The sequence below is a fragment of the Phyllobates terribilis genome, unplaced genomic scaffold (genome assembly GCF_046119375.1).
Source record: "Phyllobates terribilis strain yellow unplaced genomic scaffold, ASM4611937v1 Scaffold_108__1_contigs__length_5656254, whole genome shotgun sequence".
Taxonomy (NCBI): domain Eukaryota; kingdom Metazoa; phylum Chordata; class Amphibia; order Anura; family Dendrobatidae; genus Phyllobates; species Phyllobates terribilis.
Window position 1 is genome coordinate 980,582 of NW_027362868.1, and position 27,128 is coordinate 1,007,709.

General features: G+C 45.2%; 21 non-coding genes across 21 annotated transcripts; all 21 read left to right on the forward strand.

The window, feature by feature from the left end:
• Positions 1–613: 613 nt before the first annotated feature.
• Positions 614–804, forward strand: LOC141200484 (U2 spliceosomal RNA). The gene has a single exon (XR_012272204.1). It is a non-coding gene; the product is annotated as a U2 spliceosomal RNA (small nuclear RNA).
• Positions 805–1,918: 1,114 nt separating this feature from the next.
• Positions 1,919–2,109, forward strand: LOC141198883 (U2 spliceosomal RNA). The gene has a single exon (XR_012270651.1). It is a non-coding gene; the product is annotated as a U2 spliceosomal RNA (small nuclear RNA).
• A 1,124-nt stretch (positions 2,110–3,233) lies between these two features.
• Positions 3,234–3,424, forward strand: LOC141198884 (U2 spliceosomal RNA). The gene has a single exon (XR_012270652.1). It is a non-coding gene; the product is annotated as a U2 spliceosomal RNA (small nuclear RNA).
• Positions 3,425–4,543: 1,119 nt separating this feature from the next.
• On the forward strand, positions 4,544–4,734 carry LOC141200485 (U2 spliceosomal RNA). Its single transcript, XR_012272205.1, has one exon. It is a non-coding gene; the product is annotated as a U2 spliceosomal RNA (small nuclear RNA).
• A 1,114-nt stretch (positions 4,735–5,848) lies between these two features.
• Positions 5,849–6,039, forward strand: LOC141198885 (U2 spliceosomal RNA). Its single transcript, XR_012270653.1, has one exon. It is a non-coding gene; the product is annotated as a U2 spliceosomal RNA (small nuclear RNA).
• A 1,124-nt stretch (positions 6,040–7,163) lies between these two features.
• LOC141198886 (U2 spliceosomal RNA) lies at positions 7,164–7,354 on the forward strand. The gene has a single exon (XR_012270654.1). It is a non-coding gene; the product is annotated as a U2 spliceosomal RNA (small nuclear RNA).
• Positions 7,355–8,474: 1,120 nt separating this feature from the next.
• On the forward strand, positions 8,475–8,665 carry LOC141198889 (U2 spliceosomal RNA). The gene has a single exon (XR_012270656.1). It is a non-coding gene; the product is annotated as a U2 spliceosomal RNA (small nuclear RNA).
• Positions 8,666–9,786: 1,121 nt separating this feature from the next.
• On the forward strand, positions 9,787–9,977 carry LOC141198890 (U2 spliceosomal RNA). The gene has a single exon (XR_012270657.1). It is a non-coding gene; the product is annotated as a U2 spliceosomal RNA (small nuclear RNA).
• A 1,121-nt stretch (positions 9,978–11,098) lies between these two features.
• Positions 11,099–11,289, forward strand: LOC141200721 (U2 spliceosomal RNA). Its single transcript, XR_012272433.1, has one exon. It is a non-coding gene; the product is annotated as a U2 spliceosomal RNA (small nuclear RNA).
• A 1,120-nt stretch (positions 11,290–12,409) lies between these two features.
• On the forward strand, positions 12,410–12,600 carry LOC141198891 (U2 spliceosomal RNA). The gene has a single exon (XR_012270658.1). It is a non-coding gene; the product is annotated as a U2 spliceosomal RNA (small nuclear RNA).
• A 1,118-nt stretch (positions 12,601–13,718) lies between these two features.
• LOC141198892 (U2 spliceosomal RNA) lies at positions 13,719–13,909 on the forward strand. Its single transcript, XR_012270659.1, has one exon. It is a non-coding gene; the product is annotated as a U2 spliceosomal RNA (small nuclear RNA).
• A 1,120-nt stretch (positions 13,910–15,029) lies between these two features.
• LOC141198893 (U2 spliceosomal RNA) lies at positions 15,030–15,220 on the forward strand. Its single transcript, XR_012270660.1, has one exon. It is a non-coding gene; the product is annotated as a U2 spliceosomal RNA (small nuclear RNA).
• Positions 15,221–16,340: 1,120 nt separating this feature from the next.
• On the forward strand, positions 16,341–16,531 carry LOC141198894 (U2 spliceosomal RNA). Its single transcript, XR_012270661.1, has one exon. It is a non-coding gene; the product is annotated as a U2 spliceosomal RNA (small nuclear RNA).
• Positions 16,532–17,653: 1,122 nt separating this feature from the next.
• On the forward strand, positions 17,654–17,844 carry LOC141198895 (U2 spliceosomal RNA). Its single transcript, XR_012270662.1, has one exon. It is a non-coding gene; the product is annotated as a U2 spliceosomal RNA (small nuclear RNA).
• Positions 17,845–18,964: 1,120 nt separating this feature from the next.
• LOC141198896 (U2 spliceosomal RNA) lies at positions 18,965–19,155 on the forward strand. Its single transcript, XR_012270663.1, has one exon. It is a non-coding gene; the product is annotated as a U2 spliceosomal RNA (small nuclear RNA).
• A 1,120-nt stretch (positions 19,156–20,275) lies between these two features.
• Positions 20,276–20,466, forward strand: LOC141198897 (U2 spliceosomal RNA). Its single transcript, XR_012270664.1, has one exon. It is a non-coding gene; the product is annotated as a U2 spliceosomal RNA (small nuclear RNA).
• A 1,122-nt stretch (positions 20,467–21,588) lies between these two features.
• Positions 21,589–21,779, forward strand: LOC141198898 (U2 spliceosomal RNA). The gene has a single exon (XR_012270665.1). It is a non-coding gene; the product is annotated as a U2 spliceosomal RNA (small nuclear RNA).
• A 1,120-nt stretch (positions 21,780–22,899) lies between these two features.
• On the forward strand, positions 22,900–23,090 carry LOC141198900 (U2 spliceosomal RNA). Its single transcript, XR_012270667.1, has one exon. It is a non-coding gene; the product is annotated as a U2 spliceosomal RNA (small nuclear RNA).
• A 1,121-nt stretch (positions 23,091–24,211) lies between these two features.
• On the forward strand, positions 24,212–24,402 carry LOC141198901 (U2 spliceosomal RNA). Its single transcript, XR_012270668.1, has one exon. It is a non-coding gene; the product is annotated as a U2 spliceosomal RNA (small nuclear RNA).
• Positions 24,403–25,523: 1,121 nt separating this feature from the next.
• Positions 25,524–25,714, forward strand: LOC141200562 (U2 spliceosomal RNA). The gene has a single exon (XR_012272280.1). It is a non-coding gene; the product is annotated as a U2 spliceosomal RNA (small nuclear RNA).
• Positions 25,715–26,834: 1,120 nt separating this feature from the next.
• Positions 26,835–27,025, forward strand: LOC141200486 (U2 spliceosomal RNA). The gene has a single exon (XR_012272206.1). It is a non-coding gene; the product is annotated as a U2 spliceosomal RNA (small nuclear RNA).
• The last annotated feature ends 103 nt before the right edge of the window (positions 27,026–27,128 follow it).

The window sequence follows — 27,128 nt, forward strand, 5'->3', positions numbered from 1 at the left end:
CTGCTGGAACACTGACTTCTTTCATTTAATGCCTGCAGACTATAAAAGAGAAACCAACCCAAAAAGTTTGGTTGATTAGTCTGTGGCATTCTTTTAAACTGTTGCTTATGGCGGTCTCTGTGAGCTTCTCAGTGACATTCAGCCATCCAGGTATCCCGCCTGCAGTAGACGGAATGTGGCAATGGAACGCTGGCTGCGCGTGTCATAATAGGCTCTGAGCCTTTATATACCTGCGCACAGCAGCAGCCACCTTCAGTCTGCTGCTGGACAGCCAGCAGCAGCAACAGCAGGAGAGGTAATTAATCAGCAACCCTCCTGCTAAGGGTAGACAGCTGCTCGTTCCACCCTTCCCCGCCTTAATTGGTTCTCCTCCCTTCCAACGGTGTTGAGGCGGGTGGGAACAGCCGGGGGTTGAGGGTACTGTGCTAAAAGAGGTGGAGTTATGCAGATCTAAAACGCGTGGATTGCAGCAGCAGCAAGCCGAAAAGTGCAGGCATGTGAGGGATCTAGAGGTTGACAGCATGTCTTCTTAACGGGAGTCCAGGTGGCCATCTCCACAAATGGACTTTTCAGAATCCTTGGGTGGCACCGTAGTCGGAAACCAATTCTGGTTATCGCTTCTCGGCCTTTTGGCTAAGATCAAGTGTAGTATCTGTTCTTATCAGTTTAATATCTGATACGTCCCCTATCTGGGGACCATATATTACATGGATTTTTAGAACAGGGAGATGGAAAAAGAGCTTGCTCTGTCCACTCCACGCATTGACCTGGTATTGCAGTATCTCCAGGACCTGTGCACCCCTTCTTTAATGCAGTTTCTAAAATCAGAAAGAATTGAATTCAATGCTTTTTGTTCATTTTGCTTGTTTGTCGGATTTTGGGATGGACTCTTTGGCTTTGCTTTTCTTCTACTCATTGGATTTTTCATGTTAAAAGTTGCAGAAGCCAGATGACAAGCTCATTTTGGTTCAACTTCAGCAACTGTGCATTGCATTGCCATGTAATGTAATGTAATGCAATGCTATCTATCTAGCTCTCCCTCTATACTTCCTTTTGGATAAACAGACATATTAGGCAAGTATTTTGGAGCTTTCACCTAAATAACTACAGGTGGTGAGATAAGCTGCACAATATAATTGACCTTTCAGTATATTGTTGCACACACACCATCTATTTAGCAAATGCCCTTGTTATCAACAGCAGCCTTTTAAACTCACCTGAGCTAACAGGTATGTGAGCTGGTTACTCTGCTGCGCTTAAAATTTCTTTTTTGGTTTGCTACAATGCCTTTTCTGAAACGTTGTCTCCCTCTGCTGGAACACTGACTTCTTTCATTTAATGCCTGCAGACTATAAAAGAGAAACCAACCCAAAAAGTTTGGTTGATTAGTCTGTGGCATTGTTTTAAACTGTTGCTTATGGCGGTCTCTGTGAGCTTCTCAGTGACATTCAGCCATCCAGGTATCCCGCCTGCAGTAGACGGAATGTGGCAATGGAACGCTGGCTGCGCGTGTCATAATAGGCTCTGAGCCTTTATATACCTGCGCACAGCAGCAGCCACCTTCAGTCTGCTGCTGGACAGCCAGCAGCAGCAGGAGAGGTAATTAATCAGCAACCCTCCTGCTAAGGGTAGACAGCTGCTCGTTCCACCCCCCCCCCGCCTTAATTGGTTCTCCTCCCTTCCAACGGTGTTGAGGCGGGTGGGAACAGCCGGGGGTTGAGGGTACTGTGCTAAAAGAGGTGGAGTTATGCAGATCTAAATCGCGTGGATTGCAGCAGCAGCAAGCCGAAAAGTGCAGGCATGTGAGGGATCTAGAGGTTGACAGCATGTCTTCTTAACGGGAGTCCAGGTGGCCATCTCCACAAATGGACTTTTCAGAATCCTTGGGTGGCACCGTAGTCGGAAACCAATTCTGGTTATCGCTTCTCGGCCTTTTGGCTAAGATCAAGTGTAGTATCTGTTCTTATCAGTTTAATATCTGATACGTCCCCTATCTGGGGACCATATATTAAATGGATTTTTAGAACAGGGAGATGGAAAAAGAGCTTGCTCTGTCCACTCCACGCATTGACCTGGTATTGCAGTATCTCCAGGACCGGTGCACCCCTTCTTTAATGCAGTTTCTAAAATCAGAAAGAATTGAATTCAATGCTTTTTGTTCATTTTGCTTGTTTGTCGGATTTTGGGATGGACTCTTTGGCTTTGCTTTTCTTCTCCTCATTGGATTTTTCATGTTAAAAGTTGCAGAAGCCAGATGACAAGCTAATTTTGGTTCAACTTCAGCAACTGTGCATTGCATTGCCATGTAATGTAATGTAATGCAATGCTATCTATCTAGCTCTCCCTCTATACTTCCTTTTGGATAAACAGACATATTAGGCAAGCATTTTGGAGCTTTCACCTAAATAACTACAGGTGGTGAGATAAGCTGCACAATATAATTGACCTTTCAGTATATTGTTGCACACACACCATCTATTTAGCAAATGCCCTTGTTATCAACAGCAGCCTTTTAAACTCACCTGAGCTAACAGGTATGTGAGCTGGTTACTCTGCTGCGCTTAAAATTTCTTTTTTGGTTTGCTACAATGCCTTTTCTGAAACGTTGTCTCCCTCTGCTGGAACACTGACTTCTTTCATTTAATGCCTGCAGACTATAAAAGAGAAACCAACCCAAAAAGTTTGGTTGATTAGTCTGTGGCATTCTTTTAAACTGTTGCTTATGGCGGTCTCTGTGAGCTTCTCAGTGACATTCAGCCATCCAGGTATCCCGCCTGCAGTAGACGGAATGTGGCAATGGAACGCTGGCTGCGCGTGTCATAATAGGCTCTGAGCCTTTATATACCTGCGCACAGCAGCAGCCACCTTCAGTCTGCTGCTGGACAGCCAGCAGCAGCAGCAGCAGGAGAGGTAATTAATCAGCAACCCTCCTGCTAAGGGTAGACAGCTGCTCGTTCCACCCCCCCCCCCCCCGCCTTAATTGGTTCTCCTCCCTTCCAACGGTGTTGAGGCGGGTGGGAACAGCCGGGGGTTGAGGGTACTGTGCTAAAAGAGGTGGAGTTATGCAGATCTAAAACGCGTGGATTGCAGCAGCAGCAAGCCGAAAAGTGCAGGCATGTGAGGGATCTAGAGGTTGACAGCATGTCTTCTTAACGGGAGTCCAGGTGGCCATCTCCACAAATGGACTTTTCAGAATCCTTGGGTGGCACCGTAGTCGGAAACCAATTCTGGTTATCGCTTCTCGGCCTTTTGGCTAAGATCAAGTGTAGTATCTGTTCTTATCAGTTTAATATCTGATACGTCCCCTATCTGGGGACCATATATTAAATGGATTTTTAGAACAGGGAGATGGAAAAAGAGCTTGCTCTGTCCACTCCACGCATTGACCTGGTATTGCAGTATCTCCAGGACCGGTGCACCCCTTCTTTAATGCAGTTTCTAAAATCAGAAAGAATTGAATTCAATGCTTTTTGTTCATTTTGCTTGTTTGTCGGATTTTGGGATGGACTCTTTGGCTTTGCTTTTCTTCTCCTCATTGGATTTTTCATGTTAAAAGTTGCAGAAGCCAGATGACAAGCTCATTTTTTTTTCAACTTAAGCAACTGTGCATTGCATTGCCATGTAATGTAATGTAATGCAATGCTATCTATCTAGCTCTCCCTCTATACTTCCTTTTGGATAAACAGACATATTAGGCAAGCATTTTGGAGCTTTCACCTAAATAACTACAGGTGGTGAGATAAGCTGCACAATATAATTGACCTTTCAGTATATTGTTGCACACACACCATCTATTTAGCAAATGCCCTTGTTATCAACAGCAGCCTTTTAAACTCACCTGAGCTAACAGGTATGTGAGCTGGTTACTCTGCTGCGCTTAAAATTTCTTTTTTGGTTTGCTACAATGCCTTTTCTGAAACGTTGTCTCCCTCTGCTGGAACACTGACTTCTTTCATTTAATGCCTGCAGACTATAAAAGAGAAACCAACCCAAAAAGTTTGGTTGATTAGTCTGTGGCATTCTTTTAAACTGTTGCTTATGGCGGTCTCTGTGAGCTTCTCAGTGACATTCAGCCATCCAGGTATCCCGCCTGCAGTAGACGGAATGTGGCAATGGAACGCTGGCTGCGCGTGTCATAATAGGCTCTGAGCCTTTATATACCTGCGCACAGCAGCAGCCACCTTCAGTCTGCTGCTGGACAGCCAGCAGCAGCAACAGCAGGAGAGGTAATTAATCAGCAACCCTCCTGCTAAGGGTAGACAGCTGCTCGTTCCACCCCCCCCGCCTTAATTGGTTCTCCTCCCTTCCAACGGTGTTGAGGCGGGTGGGAACAGCCGGGGGTTGAGGGTACTGTGCTAAAAGAGGTGGAGTTATGCAGATCTAAAACGCGTGGATTGCAGCAGCAGCAAGCCGAAAAGTGCAGGCATGTGAGGGATCTAGAGGTTGACAGCATGTCTTCTTAACGGGAGTCCAGGTGGCCATCTCCACAAATGGACTTTTCAGAATCCTTGGGTGGCACCGTAGTCGGAAACCAATTCTGGTTATCGCTTCTCGGCCTTTTGGCTAAGATCAAGTGTAGTATCTGTTCTTATCAGTTTAATATCTGATACGTCCCCTATCTGGGGACCATATATTACATGGATTTTTAGAACAGGGAGATGGAAAAAGAGCTTGCTCTGTCCACTCCACGCATTGACCTGGTATTGCAGTATCTCCAGGACCTGTGCACCCCTTCTTTAATGCAGTTTCTAAAATCAGAAAGAATTGAATTCAATGCTTTTTGTTCATTTTGCTTGTTTGTCGGATTTTGGGATGGACTCTTTGGCTTTGCTTTTCTTCTACTCATTGGATTTTTCATGTTAAAAGTTGCAGAAGCCAGATGACAAGCTCATTTTGGTTCAACTTCAGCAACTGTGCATTGCATTGCCATGTAATGTAATGTAATGCAATGCTATCTATCTAGCTCTCCCTCTATACTTCCTTTTGGATAAACAGACATATTAGGCAAGTATTTTGGAGCTTTCACCTAAATAACTACAGGTGGTGAGATAAGCTGCACAATATAATTGACCTTTCAGTATATTGTTGCACACACACCATCTATTTAGCAAATGCCCTTGTTATCAACAGCAGCCTTTTAAACTCACCTGAGCTAACAGGTATGTGAGCTGGTTACTCTGCTGCGCTTAAAATTTCTTTTTTGGTTTGCTACAATGCCTTTTCTGAAACGTTGTCTCCCTCTGCTGGAACACTGACTTCTTTCATTTAATGCCTGCAGACTATAAAAGAGAAACCAACCCAAAAAGTTTGGTTGATTAGTCTGTGGCATTCTTTTAAACTGTTGCTTATGGCGGTCTCTGTGAGCTTCTCAGTGACATTCAGCCATCCAGGTATCCCGCCTGCAGTAGACGGAATGTGGCAATGGAACGCTGGCTGCGCGTGTCATAATAGGCTCTGAGCCTTTATATACCTGCGCACAGCAGCAGCCACCTTCAGTCTGCTGCTGGACAGCCAGCAGCAGCAGGAGAGGTAATTAATCAGCAACCCTCCTGCTAAGGGTAGACAGCTGCTCGTTCCACCCCCCCCCCGCCTTAATTGGTTCTCCTCCCTTCCAACGGTGTTGAGGCGGGTGGGAACAGCCGGGGGTTGAGGGTACTGTGCTAAAAGAGGTGGAGTTATGCAGATCTAAAACGCGTGGATTGCAGCAGCAGCAAGCCGAAAAGTGCAGGCATGTGAGGGATCTAGAGGTTGACAGCATGTCTTCTTAACGGGAGTCCAGGTGGCCATCTCCACAAATGGACTTTTCAGAATCCTTGGGTGGCACCGTAGTCGGAAACCAATTCTGGTTATCGCTTCTCGGCCTTTTGGCTAAGATCAAGTGTAGTATCTGTTCTTATCAGTTTAATATCTGATACGTCCCCTATCTGGGGACCATATATTAAATGGATTTTTAGAACAGGGAGATGGAAAAAGAGCTTGCTCTGTCCACTCCACGCATTGACCTGGTATTGCAGTATCTCCAGGACCGGTGCACCCCTTCTTTAATGCAGTTTCTAAAATCAGAAAGAATTGAATTCAATGCTTTTTGTTCATTTTGCTTGTTTGTCGGATTTTGGGATGGACTCTTTGGCTTTGCTTTTCTTCTCCTCATTGGATTTTTCATGTTAAAAGTTGCAGAAGCCAGATGACAAGCTAATTTTGGTTCAACTTCAGCAACTGTGCATTGCATTGCCATGTAATGTAATGTAATGCAATGCTATCTATCTAGCTCTCCCTCTATACTTCCTTTTGGATAAACAGACATATTAGGCAAGCATTTTGGAGCTTTCACCTAAATAACTACAGGTGGTGAGATAAGCTGCACAATATAATTGACCTTTCAGTATATTGTTGCACACACACCATCTATTTAGCAAATGCCCTTGTTATCAACAGCAGCCTTTTAAACTCACCTGAGCTAACAGGTATGTGAGCTGGTTACTCTGCTGCGCTTAAAATTTCTGTTTTGGTTTGCTACAATGCCTTTTCTGAAACGTTGTCTCCCTCTGCTGGAACACTGACTTCTTTCATTTAATGCCTGCAGACTATAAAAGAGAAACCAACCCAAAAAGTTTGGTTGATTAGTCTGTGGCATTCTTTTAAACTGTTGCTTATGGCGGTCTCTGTGAGCTTCTCAGTGACATTCAGCCATCCAGGTATCCCGCCTGCAGTAGACGGAATGTGGCAATGGAACGCTGGCTGCGCGTGTCATAATAGGCTCTGAGCCTTTATATACCTGCGCACAGCAGCAGCCACCTTCAGTCTGCTGCTGGACAGCCAGCAGCAGCAGCAGCAGGAGAGGTAATTAATCAGCAACCCTCCTGCTAAGGGTAGACAGCTGCTCGTTCCACCCCCCCCCCCCCCGCCTTAATTGGTTCTCCTCCCTTCCAACGGTGTTGAGGCGGGTGGGAACAGCCGGGGGTTGAGGGTACTGTGCTAAAAGAGGTGGAGTTATGCAGATCTAAAACGCGTGGATTGCAGCAGCAGCAAGCCGAAAAGTGCAGGCATGTGAGGGATCTAGAGGTTGACAGCATGTCTTCTTAACGGGAGTCCAGGTGGCCATCTCCACAAATGGACTTTTCAGAATCCTTGGGTGGCACCGTAGTCGGAAACCAATTCTGGTTATCGCTTCTCGGCCTTTTGGCTAAGATCAAGTGTAGTATCTGTTCTTATCAGTTTAATATCTGATACGTCCCCTATCTGGGGACCATATATTAAATGGATTTTTAGAACAGGGAGATGGAAAAAGAGCTTGCTCTGTCCACTCCACGCATTGACCTGGTATTGCAGTATCTCCAGGACCGGTGCACCCCTTCTTTAATGCAGTTTCTAAAATCAGAAAGAATTGAATTCAATGCTTTTTGTTCATTTTGCTTGTTTGTCGGATTTTGGGATGGACTCTTTGGCTTTGCTTTTCTTCTCCTCATTGGATTTTTCATGTTAAAAGTTGCAGAAGCCAGATGACAAGCTCATTTTGGTTCAACTTCAGCAACTGTGCATTGCATTGCCATGTAATGTAATGTAATGCAATGCTATCTATCTAGCTCTCCCTCTATACTTCCTTTTGGATAAACAGACATATTAGGCAAGCATTTTGGAGCTTTCACCTAAATAACTACAGGTGGTGAGATAAGCTGCACAATATAATTGACCTTTCAGTATATTGTTGCACACACACCATCTATTTAGCAAATGCCCTTGTTATCAACAGCAGCCTTTTAAACTCACCTGAGCTAACAGGTATGTGAGCTGGTTACTCTGCTGCGCTTAAAATTTCTTTTTTGGTTTGCTACAATGCCTTTTCTGAAACGTTGTCTCCCTCTGCTGGAACACTGACTTCTTTCATTTAATGCCTGCAGACTATAAAAGAGAAACCAACCCAAAAAGTTTGGTTGATTAGTCTGTGGCATTCTTGTAAACTGTTGCTTATGGCGGTCTCTGTGAGCTTCTCAGTGACATTCAGCCATCCAGGTATCCCGCCTGCAGTAGACGGAATGTGGCAATGGAACGCTGGCTGCGCGTGTCATAATAGGCTCTGAGCCTTTATATACCTGCGCACAGCAGCAGCCACCTTCAGTCTCCTGCTGGACAGCCAGCAGCAGCAGCAGCAGGAGAGGTAATTAATCAGCAACCCTCCTGCTAAGGGTAGACAGCTGCTCGTTCCACCCCCCCCCCGCCTTAATTGGTTCTCCTCCCTTCCAACGGTGTTGAGGCGGGTGGGAACAGCCGGGGGTTGAGGGTACTGTGCTAAAAGAGGTGGAGTTATGCAGATCTAAAACGCGTGGATTGCAGCAGCAGCAAGCCGAAAAGTGCAGGCATGTGAGGGATCTAGAGGTTGACAGCATGTCTTCTTAACGGGAGTCCAGGTGGCCATCTCCACAAATGGACTTTTCAGAATCCTTGGGTGGCACCGTAGTCGGAAACCAATTCTGGTTATCGCTTCTCGGCCTTTTGGCTAAGATCAAGTGTAGTATCTGTTCTTATCAGTTTAATATCTGATACGTCCCCTATCTGGGGACCATATATTAAATGGATTTTTAGAACAGGGAGATGGAAAAAGAGCTTGCTCTGTCCACTCCACGCATTGACCTGGTATTGCAGTATCTCCAGGACCGGTGCACCCCTTCTTTAATGCAGTTTCTAAAATCAGAAAGAATTGAATTCAATGCTTTTTGTTCATTTTGCTTGTTTGTCGGATTTTGGGATGGACTCTTTGGCTTTGCTTTTCTTCTCCTCATTGGATTTTTCATGTTAAAAGTTGCAGAAGCCAGATGACAAGCTCATTTTGGTTCAACTTCAGCAACTGTGCATTGCATTGCCATGTAATGTAATGTAATGCAATGCTATCTATCTAGCTCTCCCTCTATACTTCCTTTTGGATAAACAGACATATTAGGCAAGCATTTAGGAGCTTTCACCTAAATAACTACAGGTGGTGAGATAAGCTGCACAATATAATTGACCTTTCAGTATATTGTTGCACACACACCATCTATTTAGCAAATGCCCTTGTTATCAACAGCAGCCTTTTAAACTCACCTGAGCTAACAGGTATGTGAGCTGGTTACTCTGCTGCGCTTAAAATTTCTTTTTTGGTTTGCTACAATGCCTTTTCTGAAACGTTGTCTCCCTCTGCTGGAACACTGACTTCTTTCATTTAATGCCTGCAGACTATAAAAGAGAAACCAACCCAAAAAGTTTGGTTGATTAGTCTGTGGCATTCTTTTAAACTGTTGCTTATGGCGGTCTCTGTGAGCTTCTCAGTGACATTCAGCCATCCAGGTATCCCGCCTGCAGTAGACGGAATGTGGCAATGGAACGCTGGCTGCGCGTGTCATAATAGGCTCTGAGCCTTTATATACCTGCGCACAGCAGCAGCCACCTTCAGTCTGCTGCTGGACAGCCAGCAGCAGCAGCAGCAGGAGAGGTAATTAATCAGCAACCCTCCTGCTAAGGGTAGACAGCTGCTCGTTCCACCCCCCCCCCCGCCTTAATTGGTTCTCTTCCCTTCCAACGGTGTTGAGGCGGGTGGGAACAGCCGGGGGTTGAGGGTACTGTGCTAAAAGAGGTGGAGTTATGCAGATCTAAAACGCGTGGATTGCAGCAGCAGCAAGCCGAAAAGTGCAGGCATGTGAGGGATCTAGAGGTTGACAGCATGTCTTCTTAACGGGAGTCCAGGTGGCCATCTCCACAAATGGACTTTTCAGAATCCTTGGGTGGCACCGTAGTCGGAAACCAATTCTGGTTATCGCTTCTCGGCCTTTTGGCTAAGATCAAGTGTAGTATCTGTTCTTATCAGTTTAATATCTGATACGTCCCCTATCTGGGGACCATATATTAAATGGATTTTTAGAACAGGGAGATGGAAAAAGAGCTTGCTCTGTCCACTCCACGCATTGACCTGGTATTGCAGTATCTCCAGGACCGGTGCACCCCTTCTTTAATGCAGTTTCTAAAATCAGAAAGAATTGAATTCAATGCTTTTTGTTCATTTTGCTTGTTTGTCGGATTTTGGGATGGACTCTTTGGCTTTGCTTTTCTTCTCCTCATTGGATTTTTCATGTTAAAAGTTGCAGAAGCCAGATGACAAGCTCATTTTGGTTCAACTTCAGCAACTGTGCATTGCATTGCCATGTAATGTAATGTAATGCAATGCTATCTATCTAGCTCTCCCTCTATACTTCCTTTTGGATAAACAGACATATTAGGCAAGCATTTTGGAGCTTTCACCTAAATAACTACAGGTGGTGAGATAAGCTGCACAATATAATTGACCTTTCAGTATATTGTTGCACACACACCATCTATTTAGCAAATGCCCTTGTTATCAACAGCAGCCTTTTAAACTCACCTGAGCTAACAGGTATGTGAGCTGGTTACTCTGCTGCGCTTAAAATTTCTTTTTTGGTTTGCTACAATGCCTTTTCTGAAACGTTGTCTCCCTCTGCTGGAACACTGACTTCTTTCATTTAATGCCTGCAGACTATAAAAGAGAAACCAACCCAAAAAGTTTGGTTGATTAGTCTGTGGCATTCTTTTAAACTGTTGCTTATGGCGGTCTCTGTGAGCTTCTCAGTGACATTCAGCCATCCAGGTATCCCGCCTGCAGTAGACGGAATGTGGCAATGGAACGCTGGCTGCGCGTGTCATAATAGGCTCTGAGCCTTTATATACCTGCGCACAGCAGCAGCCACCTTCAGTCTGCTGCTGGACAGCCAGCAGCAGCAGCAGCAGGAGAGGTAATTAATCAGCAACCCTCCTGCTAAGGGTAGACAGCTGCTCGTTCCACCCCCCCCCCCGCCTTAATTGGTTCTCCTCCCTTCCAACGGTGTTGAGGCGGGTGGGAACAGCCGGGGGTTGAGGGTACTGTGCTAAAAGAGGTGGAGTTATGCAGATCTAAAACGCGTGGATTGCAGCAGCAGCAAGCCGAAAAGTGCAGGCATGTGAGGGATCTAGAGGTTGACAGCATGTCTTCTTAACGGGAGTCCAGGTGGCCATCTCCACAAATGGACTTTTCAGAATCCTTGGGTGGCACCGTAGTCGGAAACCAATTCTGGTTATAGCTTCTCGGCCTTTTGACTAAGATCAAGTGTAGTATCTGTTCTTATCAGTTTAATATCTGATACGTCCCCTATCTGGGGACCATATATTAAATGGATTTTTAGAACAGGGAGATGGAAAAAGAGCTTGCTCTGTCCACTCCACGCATTGACCTGGTATTGCAGTATCTCCAGGACCGGTGCACCCCTTCTTTAATGCAGTTTCTAAAATCAGAAAGAATTGAATTCAATGCTTTTTGTTCATTTTGCTTGTTTGTCGGATTTTGGGATGGACTCTTTGGCTTTGCTTTTCTTCTCCTCATTGGATTTTTCATGTTAAAAGTTGCAGAAGCCAGATGACAAGCTCATTTTGGTTCAACTTCAGCAACTGTGCATTGCATTGCCATGTAATGTAATGTAATGCAATGCTATCTATCTAGCTCTCCCTCTATACTTCCTTTTGGATAAACAGACATATTAGGCAAGCATTTTGGAGCTTTCACCTAAATAACTACAGGTGGTGAGATAAGCTGCACAATATAATTGACCTTTCAGTATATTGTTGCACACACACCATCTATTTAGCAAATGCCCTTGTTATCAACAGCAGCCTTTTAAACTCACCTGAGCTAACAGGTATGTGAGCTGGTTACTCTGCTGCGCTTAAAATTTCTTTTTTGGTTTGCTACAATGCCTTTTCTGAAACGTTGTCTCCCTCTGCTGGAACACTGACTTCTTTCATTTAATGCCTGCAGACTATAAAAGAGAAACCAACCCAAAAAGTTTGGTTGATTAGTCTGTGGCATTCTTTTAAACTGTTGCTTATGGCGGTCTCTGTGAGCTTCTCAGTGACATTCAGCCATCCAGGTATCCCGCCTGCAGTAGACGGAATGTGGCAATGGAACGCTGGCTGCGCGTGTCATAATAGGCTCTGAGCCTTTATATACCTGCGCACAGCAGCAGCCACCTTCAGTCTGCTGCTGGACAGCCAGCAGCAGCAGCAGCAGGAGAGGTAATTAATCAGCAACCCTCCTGCTAAGGGTAGACAGCTGCTCGTTCCACCCCCCCCCCGCCTTAATTGGTTCTCCTCCCTTCCAACGGTGTTGAGGCGGGTGGGAACAGCCGGGGGTTGAGGGTACTGTGCTAAAAGAGGTGGAGTTATGCAGATCTAAAACGCGTGGATTGCAGCAGCAGCAAGCCGAAAAGTGCAGGCATGTGAGGGATCTAGAGGTTGACAGCATGTCTTCTTAACGGGAGTCCAGGTGGCCATCTCCACAAATGGACTTTTCAGAATCCTTGGGTGGCACCGTAGTCGGAAACCAATTCTGGTTATCGCTTCTCGGCCTTTTGGCTAAGATCAAGTGTAGTATCTGTTCTTATCAGTTTAATATCTGATACGTCCCCTATCTGGGGACCATATATTAAATGGATTTTTAGAACAGGGAGATGGAAAAAGAGCTTGCTCTGTCCACTCCACGCATTGACCTGGTATTGCAGTATCTCCAGGACCGGTGCACCCCTTCTTTAATGCAGTTTCTAAAATCAGAAAGAATTGAATTCAATGCTTTTTGTTCATTTTGCTTGTTTGTCGGATTTTGGGATGGACTCTTTGGCTTTGCTTTTCTTCTCCTCATTGGATTTTTCATGTTAAAAGTTGCAGAAGCCAGATGACAAGCTCATTTTGGTTCAACTTCAGCAACTGTGCATTGCATTGCCATGTAATGTAATGTAATGCAATGCTATCTATCTAGCTCTCCCTCTATACTTCCTTTTGGATAAACAGACATATTAGGCAAGCATTTTGGAGCTTTCACCTAAATAACTACAGGTGGTGAGATAAGCTGCACAATATAATTGACCTTTCAGTATATTGTTGCACACACCATCTATTTAGCAAATGCCCTTGTTATCAACAGCAGCCTTTTAAACTCACCTGAGCTAACAGGTATGTGAGCTGGTTACTCTGCTGCGCTTAAAATTTCTTTTTTGGTTTGCTACAATGCCTTTTCTGAAACGTTGTCTCCCTCTGCTGGAACACTGACTTCTTTCATTTAATGCCTGCAGACTATAAAAGAGAAACCAACCCAAAAAGTTTGGTTGATTAGTCTGTGGCATTCTTTTAAACTGTTGCTTATGGCGGTCTCTGTGAGCTTCTCAGTGACATTCAGCCATCCAGGTATCCCGCCTGCAGTAGACGGAATGTGGCAATGGAACGCTGGCTGCGCGTGTCATAATAGCCTCTGAGCCTTTATATACCTGCGCACAGCAGCAGCCACCTTCAGTCTGCTGCTGGACAGCCAGCAGCAGCAGCAGCAGGAGAGGTAATTAATCAGCAACCCTCCTGCTAAGGGTAGACAGCTGCTCGTTCCACCCCCCCCCCGCCTTAATTGGTTCTCCTCCCTTCCAACGGTGTTGAGGCGGGTGGGAACAGCCGGGGGTTGAGGGTACTGTGCTAAAAGAGGTGGAGTTATGCAGATCTAAAACGCGTGGATTGCAGCAGCAGCAAGCCGAAAAGTGCAGGCATGTGAGGGATCTAGAGGTTGACAGCATGTCTTCTTAACGGGAGTCCAGGTGGCCATCTCCACAAATGGACTTTTCAGAATCCTTGGGTGGCACCGTAGTCGGAAACCAATTCTGGTTATCGCTTCTCGGCCTTTTGGCTAAGATCAAGTGTAGTATCTGTTCTTATCAGTTTAATATCTGATACGTCCCCTATCTGGGGACCATATATTAAATGGATTTTTAGAACAGGGAGATGGAAAAAGAGCTTGCTCTGTCCACTCCACGCATTGACCTGGTATTGCAGTATCTCCAGGACCGGTGCACCCCTTCTTTAATGCAGTTTCTAAAATCAGAAAGAATTGAATTCAATGCTTTTTGTTCATTTTGCTTGTTTGTCGGATTTTGGGATGGACTCTTTGGCTTTGCTTTTCTTCTCCTCATTGGATTTTTCATGTTAAAAGTTGCAGAAGCCAGATGACAAGCTCATTTTGGTTCAACTTCAGCAACTGTGCATTGCATTGCCATGTAATGTAATGTAATGCAATGCTATCTATCTAGCTCTCCCTCTATACTTCCTTTTGGATAAACAGACATATTAGGCAAGCATTTTGGAGCTTTCACCTAAATAACTACAGGTGGTGAGATAAGCTGCACAATATAATTGACCTTTCAGTATATTGTTGCACACACACCATCTATTTAGCAAATGCCCTTGTTATCAACAGCAGCCTTTTAAACTCACCTGAGCTAACAGGTATGTGAGCTGGTTACTCTGCTGCGCTTAAAATTTCTTTTTTGGTTTGCTACAATGCCTTTTCTGAAACGTTGTCTCCCTCTGCTGGAACACTGACTTCTTTCATTTAATGCCTGCAGACTATAAAAGAGAAACCAACCCAAAAAGTTTGGTTGATTAGTCTGTGGCATTCTTTTAAACTGTTGCTTATGGCGGTCTCTGTGAGCTTCTCAGTGACATTCAGCCATCCAGGTATCCCGCCTGCAGTAGACGGAATGTGGCAATGGAACGCTGGCTGCGCGTGTCATAATAGGCTCTGAGCCTTTATATACCTGCGCACAGCAGCAGCCACCTTCAGTCTGCTGCTGGACAGCCAGCAGCAGCAGCAGCAGGAGAGGTAATTAATCAGCAACCCTCCTGCTAAGGGTAGACAGCTGCTCGTTCCACCCCCCCCCCGCCTTAATTGGTTCTCCTCCCTTCCAACGGTGTTGAGGCGGGTGGGAACAGCCGGGGGTTGAGGGTACTGTGCTAAAAGAGGTGGAGTTATGCAGATCTAAAACGCGTGGATTGCAGCAGCAGCAAGCCGAAAAGTGCAGGCATGTGAGGGATCTAGAGGTTGACAGCATGTCTTCTTAACGGGAGTCCAGGTGGCCATCTCCACAAATGGACTTTTCAGAATCCTTGGGTGGCACCGTAGTCGGAAACCAATTCTGGTTATCGCTTCTCGGCCTTTTGGCTAAGATCAAGTGTAGTATCTGTTCTTATCAGTTTAATATCTGATACGTCCCCTATCTGGGGACCATATATTAAATGGATTTTTAGAACAGGGAGATGGAAAAAGAGCTTGCTCTGTCCACTCCACGCATTGACCTGGTATTGCAGTATCTCCAGGACCGGTGCACCCCTTCTTTAATGCAGTTTCTAAAATCAGAAAGAATTGAATTCAATGCTTTTTGTTCATTTTGCTTGTTTGTCGGATTTTGGGATGGACTCTTTGGCTTTGCTTTTCTTCTCCTCATTGGATTTTTCATGTTAAAAGTTGCAGAAGCCAGATGACAAGCTCATTTTGGTTCAACTTCAGCAACTGTGCATTGCATTGCCATGTAATGTAATGTAATGCAATGCTATCTATCTAGCTCTCCCTCTATACTTCCTTTTGGATAAACAGACATATTAGGCAAGCATTTTGGAGCTTTCACCTAAATAACTACAGGTGGTGAGATAAGCTGCACAATATAATTGACCTTTCAGTATATTGTTGCACACACACCATCTATTTAGCAAATGCCCTTGTTATCAACAGCAGCCTTTTAAACTCACCTGAGCTAACAGGTATGTGAGCTGGTTACTCTGCTGCGCTTAAAATTTCTTTTTTGGTTTGCTACAATGCCTTTTCTGAAACGTTGTCTCCCTCTGCTGGAACACTGACTTCTTTCATTTAATGCCTGCAGACTATAAAAGAGAAACCAACCCAAAAAGTTTGGTTGATTAGTCTGTGGCATTCTTTTAAACTGTTGCTTATGGCGGTCTCTGTGAGCTTCTCAGTGACATTCAGCCATCCAGGTATCCCGCCTGCAGTAGACGGAATGTGGCAATGGAACGCTGGCTGCGCGTGTCATAATTGGCTCTGAGCCTTTATATACCTGCGCACAGCAGCAGCCACCTTCAGTCTGCTGCTGGACAGCCAGCAGCAGCAGCAGCAGGAGAGGTAATTAATCAGCAACCCTCCTGCTAAGGGTAGACAGCTGCTCGTTCCACCCCCCCCCCGCCTTAATTGGTTCTCCTCCCTTCCAACGGTGTTGAGGCGGGTGGGAACAGCCGGGGGTTGAGGGTACTGTGCTAAAAGAGGTAGAGTTATGCAGATGTAAAACGCGTGGATTGCAGCAGCAGCAAGCCGAAAAGTGCAGGCATGTGAGGGATCTAGAGGTTGACAGCATGTCTTCTTAACGGGAGTCCAGGTGGCCATCTCCACAAATGGACTTTTCAGAATCCTTGGGAGGCACCGTAGTCGGAAACCAATTCTGGTTATCGCTTCTCGGCCTTTTGGCTAAGATCAAGTGTAGTATCTGTTCTTATCAGTTTAATATCTGATACGTCCCCTATCTGGGGACCATATATTAAATGGATTTTTAGAACAGGGAGATGGAAAAAGAGCTTGCTCTGTCCACTCCACGCATTGACCTGGTATTGCAGTATCTCCAGGACCGGTGCACCCCTTCTTTAATGCAGTTTCTAAAATCAGAAAGAATTGAATTCAATGCTTTTTGTTCATTTTGCTTGTTTGTCGGATTTTGGGATGGACTCTTTGGCTTTGCTTTTCTTCTCCTCATTGGATTTTTCATGTTAAAAGTTGCAGAAGCCAGATGACAAGCTCATTTTGGTTCAACTTCAGCAACTGTGCATTGCATTGCCATGTAATGTAATGTAATGCAATGCTATCTATCTAGCTCTCCCTCTATACTTCCTTTTGGATAAACAGACATATTAGGCAAGCATTTTGGAGCTTTCACCTAAATAACTACAGGTGGTGAGATAAGCTGCACAATATAATTGACCTTTCAGTATATTGTTGCACACACACCATCTATTTAGCAAATGCCCTTGTTATCAACAGCAGCCTTTTAAACTCACCTGAGCTAACAGGTATGTGAGCTGGTTACTCTGCTGCGCTTAAAATTTCTTTTTTGGTTTGCTACAATGCCTTTTCTGAAACGTTGTCTCCCTCTGCTGGAACACTGACTTCTTTCATTTAATGCCTGCAGACTATAAAAGAGAAACCAACCCAAAAAGTTTCGTTGATTAGTCTGTGGCATTCTTTTAAACTGTTGCTTATGGCGGTCTCTGTGAGCTTCTCAGTGACATTCAGCCATCCAGGTATCCCGCCTGCAGTAGACGGAATGTGGCAATGGAACGCTGGCTGCGCGTGTCATAATAGGCTCTGAGCCTTTATATACCTGCGCACAGCAGCAGCCACCTTCAGTCTGCTGCTGGACAGCCAGCAGCAGCAGCAGCAGGAGAGGTAATTAATCAGCAACCCTCCTGCTAAGGGTAGACAGCTGCTCGTTCCACCCCCCCCCCCCGCCTTAATTGGTTCTCCTCCCTTCCAACGGTGTTGAGGCGGGTGGGAACAGCCGGGGGTTGAGGGTACTGTGCTAAAAGAGGTGGAGTTATGCAGATCTAAAACGCGTGGATTGCAGCAGCAGCAAGCCGAAAAGTGCAGGCATGTGAGGGATCTAGAGGTTGACAGCATGTCTTCTTAACGGGAGTCCAGGTGGCCATCTCCACAAATGGACTTTTCAGAATCCTTGGGTGGCACCGTAGTCGGAAACCAATTCTGGTTATCGCTTCTCGGCCTTTTGGCTAAGATCAAGTGTAGTATCTGTTCTTATCAGTTTAATATCTGATACGTCCCCTATCTGGGGACCATATATTAAATGGATTTTTAGAACAGGGAGATGGAAAAAGAGCTTGCTCTGTCCACTCCACGCATTGACCTGGTATTGCAGTATCTCCAGGACCGGTGCACCCCTTCTTTAATGCAGTTTCTAAAATCAGAAAGAATTGAATTCAATGCTTTTTGTTCATTTTGCTTGTTTGTCGGATTTTGGGATGGACTCTTTGGCTTTGCTTTTCTTCTCCTCATTGGATTTTTCATGTTAAAAGTTGCAGAAGCCAGATGACAAGCTCATTTTGGTTCAACTTCAGCAACTGTGCATTGCATTGCCATGTAATGTAATGTAATGCAATGCTATCTATCTAGCTCTCCCTCTATACTTCCTTTTGGATAAACAGACATATTAGGCAAGCATTTTGGAGCTTTCACCTAAATAACTACAGGTGGTGAGATAAGCTGCACAATATAATTGACCTTTCAGTATATTGTTGCACACACACCATCTATTTAGCAAATGCCCTTGTTATCAACAGCAGCCTTTTAAACTCACCTGAGCTAACAGGTATGTGAGCTGGTTACTCTGCTGCGCTTAAAATTTCTTTTTTGGTTTGCTACAATGCCTTTTCTGAAACGTTGTCTCCCTCTGCTGGAACACTGACTTCTTTCATTTAATGCCTGCAGACTATAAAAGAGAAACCAACCCAAAAAGTTTGGTTGATTAGTCTGTGGCATTCTTTTAAACTGTTGCTTATGGCGGTCTCTGTGAGCTTCTCAGTGACATTCAGCCATCCAGGTATCCCGCCTGCAGTAGACGGAATGTGGCAATGGAACGCTGGCTGCGCGTGTCATAATAGGCTCTGAGCCTTTATATACCTGCGCACAGCAGCAGCCACCTTCAGTCTGCTGCTGGACAGCCAGCAGCAGCAGCAGCAGGAGAGGTAATTAATCAGCAACCCTCCTGCTAAGGGTAGACAGCTGCTCGTTCCACCCCCCCCCCGCCTTAATTGGTTCTCCTCCCTTCCAACGGTGTTGAGGCGGGTGGGAACAGCCGGGGGTTGAGGGTACTGTGCTAAAAGAGGTGGAGTTATGCAGATCTAAAACGCGTGGATTGCAGCAGCAGCAAGCCGAAAAGTGCAGGCATGTGAGGGATCTAGAGGTTGACAGCATGTCTTCTTAACGGGAGTCCAGGTGGCCATCTCCACAAATGGACTTTTCAGAATCCTTGGGTGGCACCGTAGTCGGAAACCAATTCTGGTTATCGCTTCTCGGCCTTTTGGCTAAGATCAAGTGTAGTATCTGTTCTTATCAGTTTAATATCTGATACGTCCCCTATCTGGGGACCATATATTAAATGGATTTTTAGAACAGGGAGATGGAAAAAGAGCTTGCTCTGTCCACTCCACGCATTGACCTGGTATTGCAGTATCTCCAGGACCGGTGCACCCCTTCTTTAATGCAGTTTCTAAAATCAGAAAGAATTGAATTCAATGCTTTTTGTTCATTTTGCTTGTTTGTCGGATTTTGGGATGGACTCTTTGGCTTTGCTTTTCTTCTCCTCATTGGATTTTTCATGTTAAAAGTTGCAGAAGCCAGATGACAAGCTCATTTTGGTTCAACTTCAGCAACTGTGCATTGCATTGCCATGTAATGTAATGTAATGCAATGCTATCTATCTAGCTCTCCCTCTATACTTCCTTTTGGATAAACAGACATATTAGGCAAGCATTTTGGAGCTTTCACCTAAATAACTACAGGTGGTGAGATAAGCTGCACAATATAATTGACCTTTCAGTATATTGTTGCACACACACCATCTATTTAGCAAATGCCCTTGTTATCAACAGCAGCCTTTTAAACTCACCTGAGCTAACAGGTATGTGAGCTGGTTACTCTGCTGCGCTTAAAATTTCTTTTTTGGTTTGCTACAATGCCTTTTCTGAAACGTTGTCTCCCTCTGCTGGAACACTGACTTCTTTCATTTAATGCCTGCAGACTATAAAAGAGAAACCAACCCAAAAAGTTTGGTTGATTAGTCTGTGGCATTCTTTTAAACTGTTGCTTATGGCGGTCTCTGTGAGCTTCTCAGTGACATTCAGCCATCCAGGTATCCCGCCTGCAGTAGACGGAATGTGGCAATGGAACGCTGGCTGCGCGTGTCATAATTGGCTCTGAGCCTTTATATACCTGCGCACAGCAGCAGCCACCTTCAGTCTGCTGCTGGACAGCCAGCAGCAGCAGCAGCAGGAGAGGTAATTAATCAGCAACCCTCCTGCTAAGGGTAGACAGCTGCTCGTTCCACCCCCCCCCCGCCTTAATTGGTTCTCCTCCCTTCCAACGGTGTTGAGGCGGGTGGGAACAGCCGGGGGTTGAGGGTACTGTGCTAAAAGAGGTAGAGTTATGCAGATGTAAAACGCGTGGATTGCAGCAGCAGCAAGCCGAAAAGTGCAGGCATGTGAGGGATCTAGAGGTTGACAGCATGTCTTCTTAACGGGAGTCCAGGTGGCCATCTCCACAAATGGACTTTTCAGAATCCTTGGGAGGCACCGTAGTCGGAAACCAATTCTGGTTATCGCTTCTCGGCCTTTTGGCTAAGATCAAGTGTAGTATCTGTTCTTATCAGTTTAATATCTGATACGTCCCCTATCTGGGGACCATATATTAAATGGATTTTTAGAACAGGGAGATGGAAAAAGAGCTTGCTCTGTCCACTCCACGCATTGACCTGGTATTGCAGTATCTCCAGGACCGGTGCACCCCTTCTTTAATGCAGTTTCTAAAATCAGAAAGAATTGAATTCAATGCTTTTTGTTCATTTTGCTTGTTTGTCGGATTTTGGGATGGACTCTTTGGCTTTGCTTTTCTTCTCCTCATTGGATTTTTCATGTTAAAAGTTGCAGAAGCCAGATGACAAGCTCATTTTGGTTCAACTTCAGCAACTGTGCATTGCATTGCCATGTAATGTAATGTAATGCAATGCTATCTATCTAGCTCTCCCTCTATACTTCCTTTTGGATAAACAGACATATTAGGCAAGCATTTTGGAGCTTTCACCTAAATAACTACAGGTGGTGAGATAAGCTGCACAATATAATTGACCTTTCAGTATATTGTTGCACACACACCATCTATTTAGCAAATGCCCTTGTTATCAACAGCAGCCTTTTAAACTCACCTGAGCTAACAGGTATGTGAGCTGGTTACTCTGCTGCGCTTAAAATTTCTTTTTTGGTTTGCTACAATGCCTTTTCTGAAACGTTGTCTCCCTCTGCTGGAACACTGACTTCTTTCATTTAATGCCTGCAGACTATAAAAGAGAAACCAACCCAAAAAGTTTCGTTGATTAGTCTGTGGCATTCTTTTAAACTGTTGCTTATGGCGGTCTCTGTGAGCTTCTCAGTGACATTCAGCCATCCAGGTATCCCGCCTGCAGTAGACGGAATGTGGCAATGGAACGCTGGCTGCGCGTGTCATAATAGGCTCTGAGCCTTTATATACCTGCGCACAGCAGCAGCCACCTTCAGTCTGCTGCTGGACAGCCAGCAGCAGCAGCAGCAGGAGAGGTAATTAATCAGCAACCCTCCTGCTAAGGGTAGACAGCTGCTCGTTCCACCCCCCCCCCCCGCCTTAATTGGTTCTCCTCCCTTCCAACGGTGTTGAGGCGGGTGGGAACAGCCGGGGGTTGAGGGTACTGTGCTAAAAGAGGTGGAGTTATGCAGATCTAAAACGCGTGGATTGCAGCAGCAGCAAGCCGAAAAGTGCAGGCATGTGAGGGATCTAGAGGTTGACAGCATGTCTTCTTAACGGGAGTCCAGGTGGCCATCTCCACAAATGGACTTTTCAGAATCCTTGGGTGGCACCGTAGTCGGAAACCAATTCTGGTTATCGCTTCTCGGCCTTTTGGCTAAGATCAAGTGTAGTATCTGTTCTTATCAGTTTAATATCTGATACGTCCCCTATCTGGGGACCATATATTAAATGGATTTTTAGAACAGGGAGATGGAAAAAGAGCTTGCTCTGTCCACTCCACGCATTGACCTGGTATTGCAGTATCTCCAGGACCGGTGCACCCCTTCTTTAATGCAGTTTCTAAAATCAGAAAGAATTGAATTCAATGCTTTTTGTTCATTTTGCTTGTTTGTCGGATTTTGGGATGGACTCTTTGGCTTTGCTTTTCTTCTCCTCATTGGATTTTTCATGTTAAAAGTTGCAGAAGCCAGATGACAAGCTCATTTTGGTTCAACTTCAGCAACTGTGCATTGCATTGCCATGTAATGTAATGTAATGCAATGCTATCTATCTAGCTCTCCCTCTATACTTCCTTTTGGATAAACAGACATATTAGGCAAGCATTTTGGAGCTTTCACCTAAATAACTACAGGTGGTGAGATAAGCTGCACAATATAATTGACCTTTCAGTATATTGTTGCACACACACCATCTATTTAGCAAATGCCCTTGTTATCAACAGCAGCCTTTTAAACTCACCTGAGCTAACAGGTATGTGAGCTGGTTACTCTGCTGCGCTTAAAATTTCTTTTTTGGTTTGCTACAATGCCTTTTCTGAAACGTTGTCTCCCTCTGCTGGAACACTGACTTCTTTCATTTAATGCCTGCAGACTATAAAAGAGAAACCAACCCAAAAAGTTTGGTTGATTAGTCTGTGGCATTCTTTTAAACTGTTGCTTATGGCGGTCTCTGTGAGCTTCTCAGTGACATTCAGCCATCCAGGTATCCCGCCTGCAGTAGACGGAATGTGGCAATGGAACGCTGGCTGCGCGTGTCATAATAGGCTCTGAGCCTTTATATACCTGCGCACAGCAGCAGCCACCTTCAGTCTGCTGCTGGACAGCCAGCAGCAGCAGCAGCAGGAGAGGTAATTAATCAGCAACCCTCCTGCTAAGGGTAGACAGCTGCTCGTTCCACCCCCCCCCCGCCTTAATTGGTTCTCCTCCCTTCCAACGGTGTTGAGGCGGGTGGGAACAGCCGGGGGTTGAGGGTACTGTGCTAAAAGAGGTGGAGTTATGCAGATCTAAAACGCGTGGATTGCAGCAGCAGCAAGCCGAAAAGTGCAGGCATGTGAGGGATCTAGAGGTTGACAGCATGTCTTCTTAACGGGAGTCCAGGTGGCCATCTCCACAAATGGACTTTTCAGAATCCTTGGGTGGCACCGTAGTCGGAAACCAATTCTGGTTATCGCTTCTCGGCCTTTTGGCTAAGATCAAGTGTAGTATCTGTTCTTATCAGTTTAATATCTGATACGTCCCCTATCTGGGGACCATATATTAAATGGATTTTTAGAACAGGGAGATGGAAAAAGAGCTTGCTCTGTCCACTCCACGCATTGACCTGGTATTGCAGTATCTCCAGGACCGGTGCACCCCTTCTTTAATGCAGTTTCTAAAATCAGAAAGAATTGAATTCAATGCTTTTTGTTCATTTTGCTTGTTTGTCGGATTTTGGGATGGACTCTTTGGCTTTGCTTTTCTTCTCCTCATTGGATTTTTCATGTTAAAAGTTGCAGAAGCCAGATGACAAGCTCATTTTGGTTCAACTTCAGCAACTGTGCATTGCATTGCCATGTAATGTAATGTAATGCAATGCTATCTATCTAGCTCTCCCTCTATACTTCCTTTTGGATAAACAGACATATTAGGCAAGCATTTTGGAGCTTTCACCTAAATAACTACAGGTGGTGAGATAAGCTGCACAATATAATTGACCTTTCAGTATATTGTTGCACACACACCATCTATTTAGCAAATGCCCTTGTTATCAACAGCAGCCTTTTAAACTCACCTGAGCTAACAGGTATGTGAGCTGGTTACTCTGCTGCGCTTAAAATTTCTTTTTTGGTTTGCTACAATGCCTTTTCTGAAACGTTGTCTCCCTCTGCTGGAACACTGACTTCTTTCATTTAATGCCTGCAGACTATAAAAGAGAAACCAACCCAAAAAGTTTGGTTGATTAGTCTGTGGCATTCTTTTAAACTGTTGCTTATGGCGGTCTCTGTGAGCTTCTCAGTGACATTCAGCCATCCAGGTATCCCGCCTGCAGTAGACGGAATGTGGCAATGGAACGCTGGCTGCGCGTGTCATAATAGGCTCTGAGCCTTTATATACCTGCGCACAGCAGCAGCCACCTTCAGTCTGCTGCTGGACAGCCAGCAGCAGCAGCAGCAGGAGAGGTAATTAATCAGCAACCCTCCTGCTAAGGGTAGACAGCTGCTCGTTCCACCCCCCCCCCCGCCTTAATTGGTTCTCCTCCCTTCCAACGGTGTTGAGGCGGGTGGGAACAGCCGGGGGTTGAGGGTACTGTGCTAAAAGAGGTGGAGTTATGCAGATCTAAAACGCGTGGATTGCAGCAGCAGCAAGCCGAAAAGTGCAGGCATGTGAGGGATCTAGAGGTTGACAGCATGTCTTCTTAACGGGAGTCCAGGTGGCCATCTCCACAAATGGACTTTTCAGAATCCTTGGGTGGCACCGTAGTCGGAAACCAATTCTGGTTATCGCTTCTCGGCCTTTTGGCTAAGATCAAGTGTAGTATCTGTTCTTATCAGTTTAATATCTGATACGTCCCCTATCTGGGGACCATATATTAAATGGATTTTTAGAACAGGGAGATGGAAAAAGAGCTTGCTCTGTCCACTCCACGCATTGACCTGGTATTGCAGTATCTCCAGGACCGGTGCACCCCTTCTTTAATGCAGTTTCTAAAATCAGAAAGAATTGAATTCAATGCTTTTTGTTCATTTTGCTTGTTTGTCGGATTTTGGGATGGACTCTTTGGCTTTGCTTTTCTTCTCCTCATTGGATTTTTCATGTTAAAAGTTGCAGAAGCCAGATGACAAGCTCATTTTGGTTCAACTTCAGCAACTGTGCATTGCATTGCCATGTAATGTAATGTAATGCAATGCTATCTATCTAGCTCTCCCTCTATACTTCCTTTTGGATAAACAGACATATTAGGCAAGCATTTTGGAGCTTTCACCTAAATAACTACAGGTGGTGAGATAAGCTGCACAATATAATTGACCTTTCAGTATATTGTTGCACACACACCATCTATTTAGCAAATGCCCTTGTTATCAACAGCAGCCTTTTAAACTCACCTGAGCTAACAGGTATGTGAGCTGGTTACTCTGCTGCGCTTAAAATTTCTTTTTTGGTTTGCTACAATGCCTTTTCTGAAACGTTGTCTCCCTCTGCTGGAACACTGACTTCTTTCATTTAATGCCTGCAGACTATAAAAGAGAAACCAACCCAAAAAGTTTGGTTGATTGGTCTGTGGCATTCTTTTAAACTGTTGCTTATGGCGGTCTCTGTGAGCTTCTCAGTGACATTCAGCCATCCAGGTATCCCGCCTGCAGTAGACGGAATGTGGCAATGGAACGCTGGCTGCGCGTGTCATAATAGGCTCTGAGCCTTTATATACCTGCGCACAGCAGCAGCCACCTTCAGTCTGCTGCTGGACAGCCAGCAGCAGCAGCAGCAGGAGAGGTAATTAATCAGCAACCCTCCTGCTAAGGGTAGACAGCTGCTCGTTCCACCCCCCCCCCCGCCTTAATTGGTTCTCCTCCCTTCCAACGGTGTTGAGGCGGGTGGGAACAGCCGGGGGTTGAGGGTACTGTGCTAAAAGAGGTGGAGTTATGCAGATCTAAAACGCGTGGATTGCAGCAGCAGCAAGCCGAAAAGTGCAGGCATGTGAGGGATCTAGAGGTTGACAGCATGTCTTCTTAACGGGAGTCCAGGTGGCCATCTCCACAAATGGACTTTTCAGAATCCTTGGGTGGCACCGTAGTCGGAAACCAATTCTGGTTATCGCTTCTCGGCCTTTTGGCTAAGATCAAATGTAGTATCTGTTCTTATCAGTTTAATATCTGATACGTCCCCTATCTGGGGACCATATATTAAATGGATTTTTAGAACAGGGAGATGGAAAAAGAGCTTGCTCTGTCCACTCCACGCATTGACCTGGTATTGCAGTATCTCCAGGACCGGTGCACCCCTTCTTTAATGCAGTTTCTAATATCAGAAAGAATTGAATTCAATGCTTTTTGTTCATTTTGCTTGTTTGTCGGATTTTGGGATGGACTCTTTGGCTTTGCTTTTCTTCTCCTCATTGGATTTTTCATGTTAAAAGTTGCAGAAGCCAGATGACAAGCTCATTTTGGTTCAACTTCAGCAACTGTGCATTGCATTGCCATGTAATGTAATGTAATGCAATGCTATCTATCTAGCTCTCCCTCTATACTTCCTTTTGGATAAACAGACATATTAGGCAAGCATTTTGGAGCTTTCACCTAAATAACTACAGGTGGTGAGATAAGCTGCACAATATAATTGACCTTTCAGTATATTGTTGCACACACACCATCTATTTAGCAAATGCCCTTGTTATCAACAGCAGCCTTTTAAACTCACCTGAGCTAACAGGTATGTGAGCTGGTTACTCTGCTGCGCTTAAAATTTCTTTTTTGGTTTGCTACAATGCCTTTTCTGAAACGTTGTCTCCCTCTGCTGGAACACTGACTTCTTTCATTTAATGCCTGCAGACTATAAAAGAGAAACCAACCCAAAAAGTTTGGTTGATTAGTCTGTGGCATTCTTTTAAACTGTTGCTTATGGCGGTCTCTGTGAGCTTCTCAGTGACATTCAGCCATCCAGGTATCCCGCCTGCAGTAGACGGAATGTGGCAATGGAACGCTGGCTGCGCGTGTCATAATAGGCTCTGAGCCTTTTATACCTGCGCACAGCAGCAGCCACCTTCAGTCTGCTGCTGGACAGCCAGCAGCAGCAGCAGCAGGAGAGGTAATTAATCAGCAACCCTCCTGCTAAGGGTAGACAGCTGCTCGTTCCACCCCCCCCCCCGCCTTAATTGGTTCTCCTCCCTTCCAACGGTGTTGAGGCGGGTGGGAACAGCCGGGGGTTGAGGGTACTGTGCTAAAAGAGGTGGAGTTATGCAGATCTAAAACGCGTGGATTGCAGCAGCAGCAAGCCGAAAAGTGCAGGCATGTGAGGGATCTAGAGGTTGACAGCATGTCTTCTTAACGGGAGTCCAGGTGGCCATCTCCACAAATGGACTTTTCAGAATCCTTGGGTGGCACCGTAGTCGGAAACCAATTCTGGTTATCGCTTCTCGGCCTTTTGGCTATGATCAAGTGTAGTATCTGTTCTTATCAGTTTAATATCTGATACGTCCCCTATCTGGGGACCATATATTAAATGGATTTTTAGAACAGGGAGATGGAAAAAGAGCTTGCTCTGTCCACTCCACGCATTGACCTGGTATTGCAGTATCTCCAGGACCGGTGCACCCCTTCTTTAATGCAGTTTCTAAAATCAGAAAGAATTGAATTCAATGCTTTTTGTTCATTTTGCTTGTTTGTCGGATTTTGGGATGGACTCTTTGGCTTTGCTTTTCT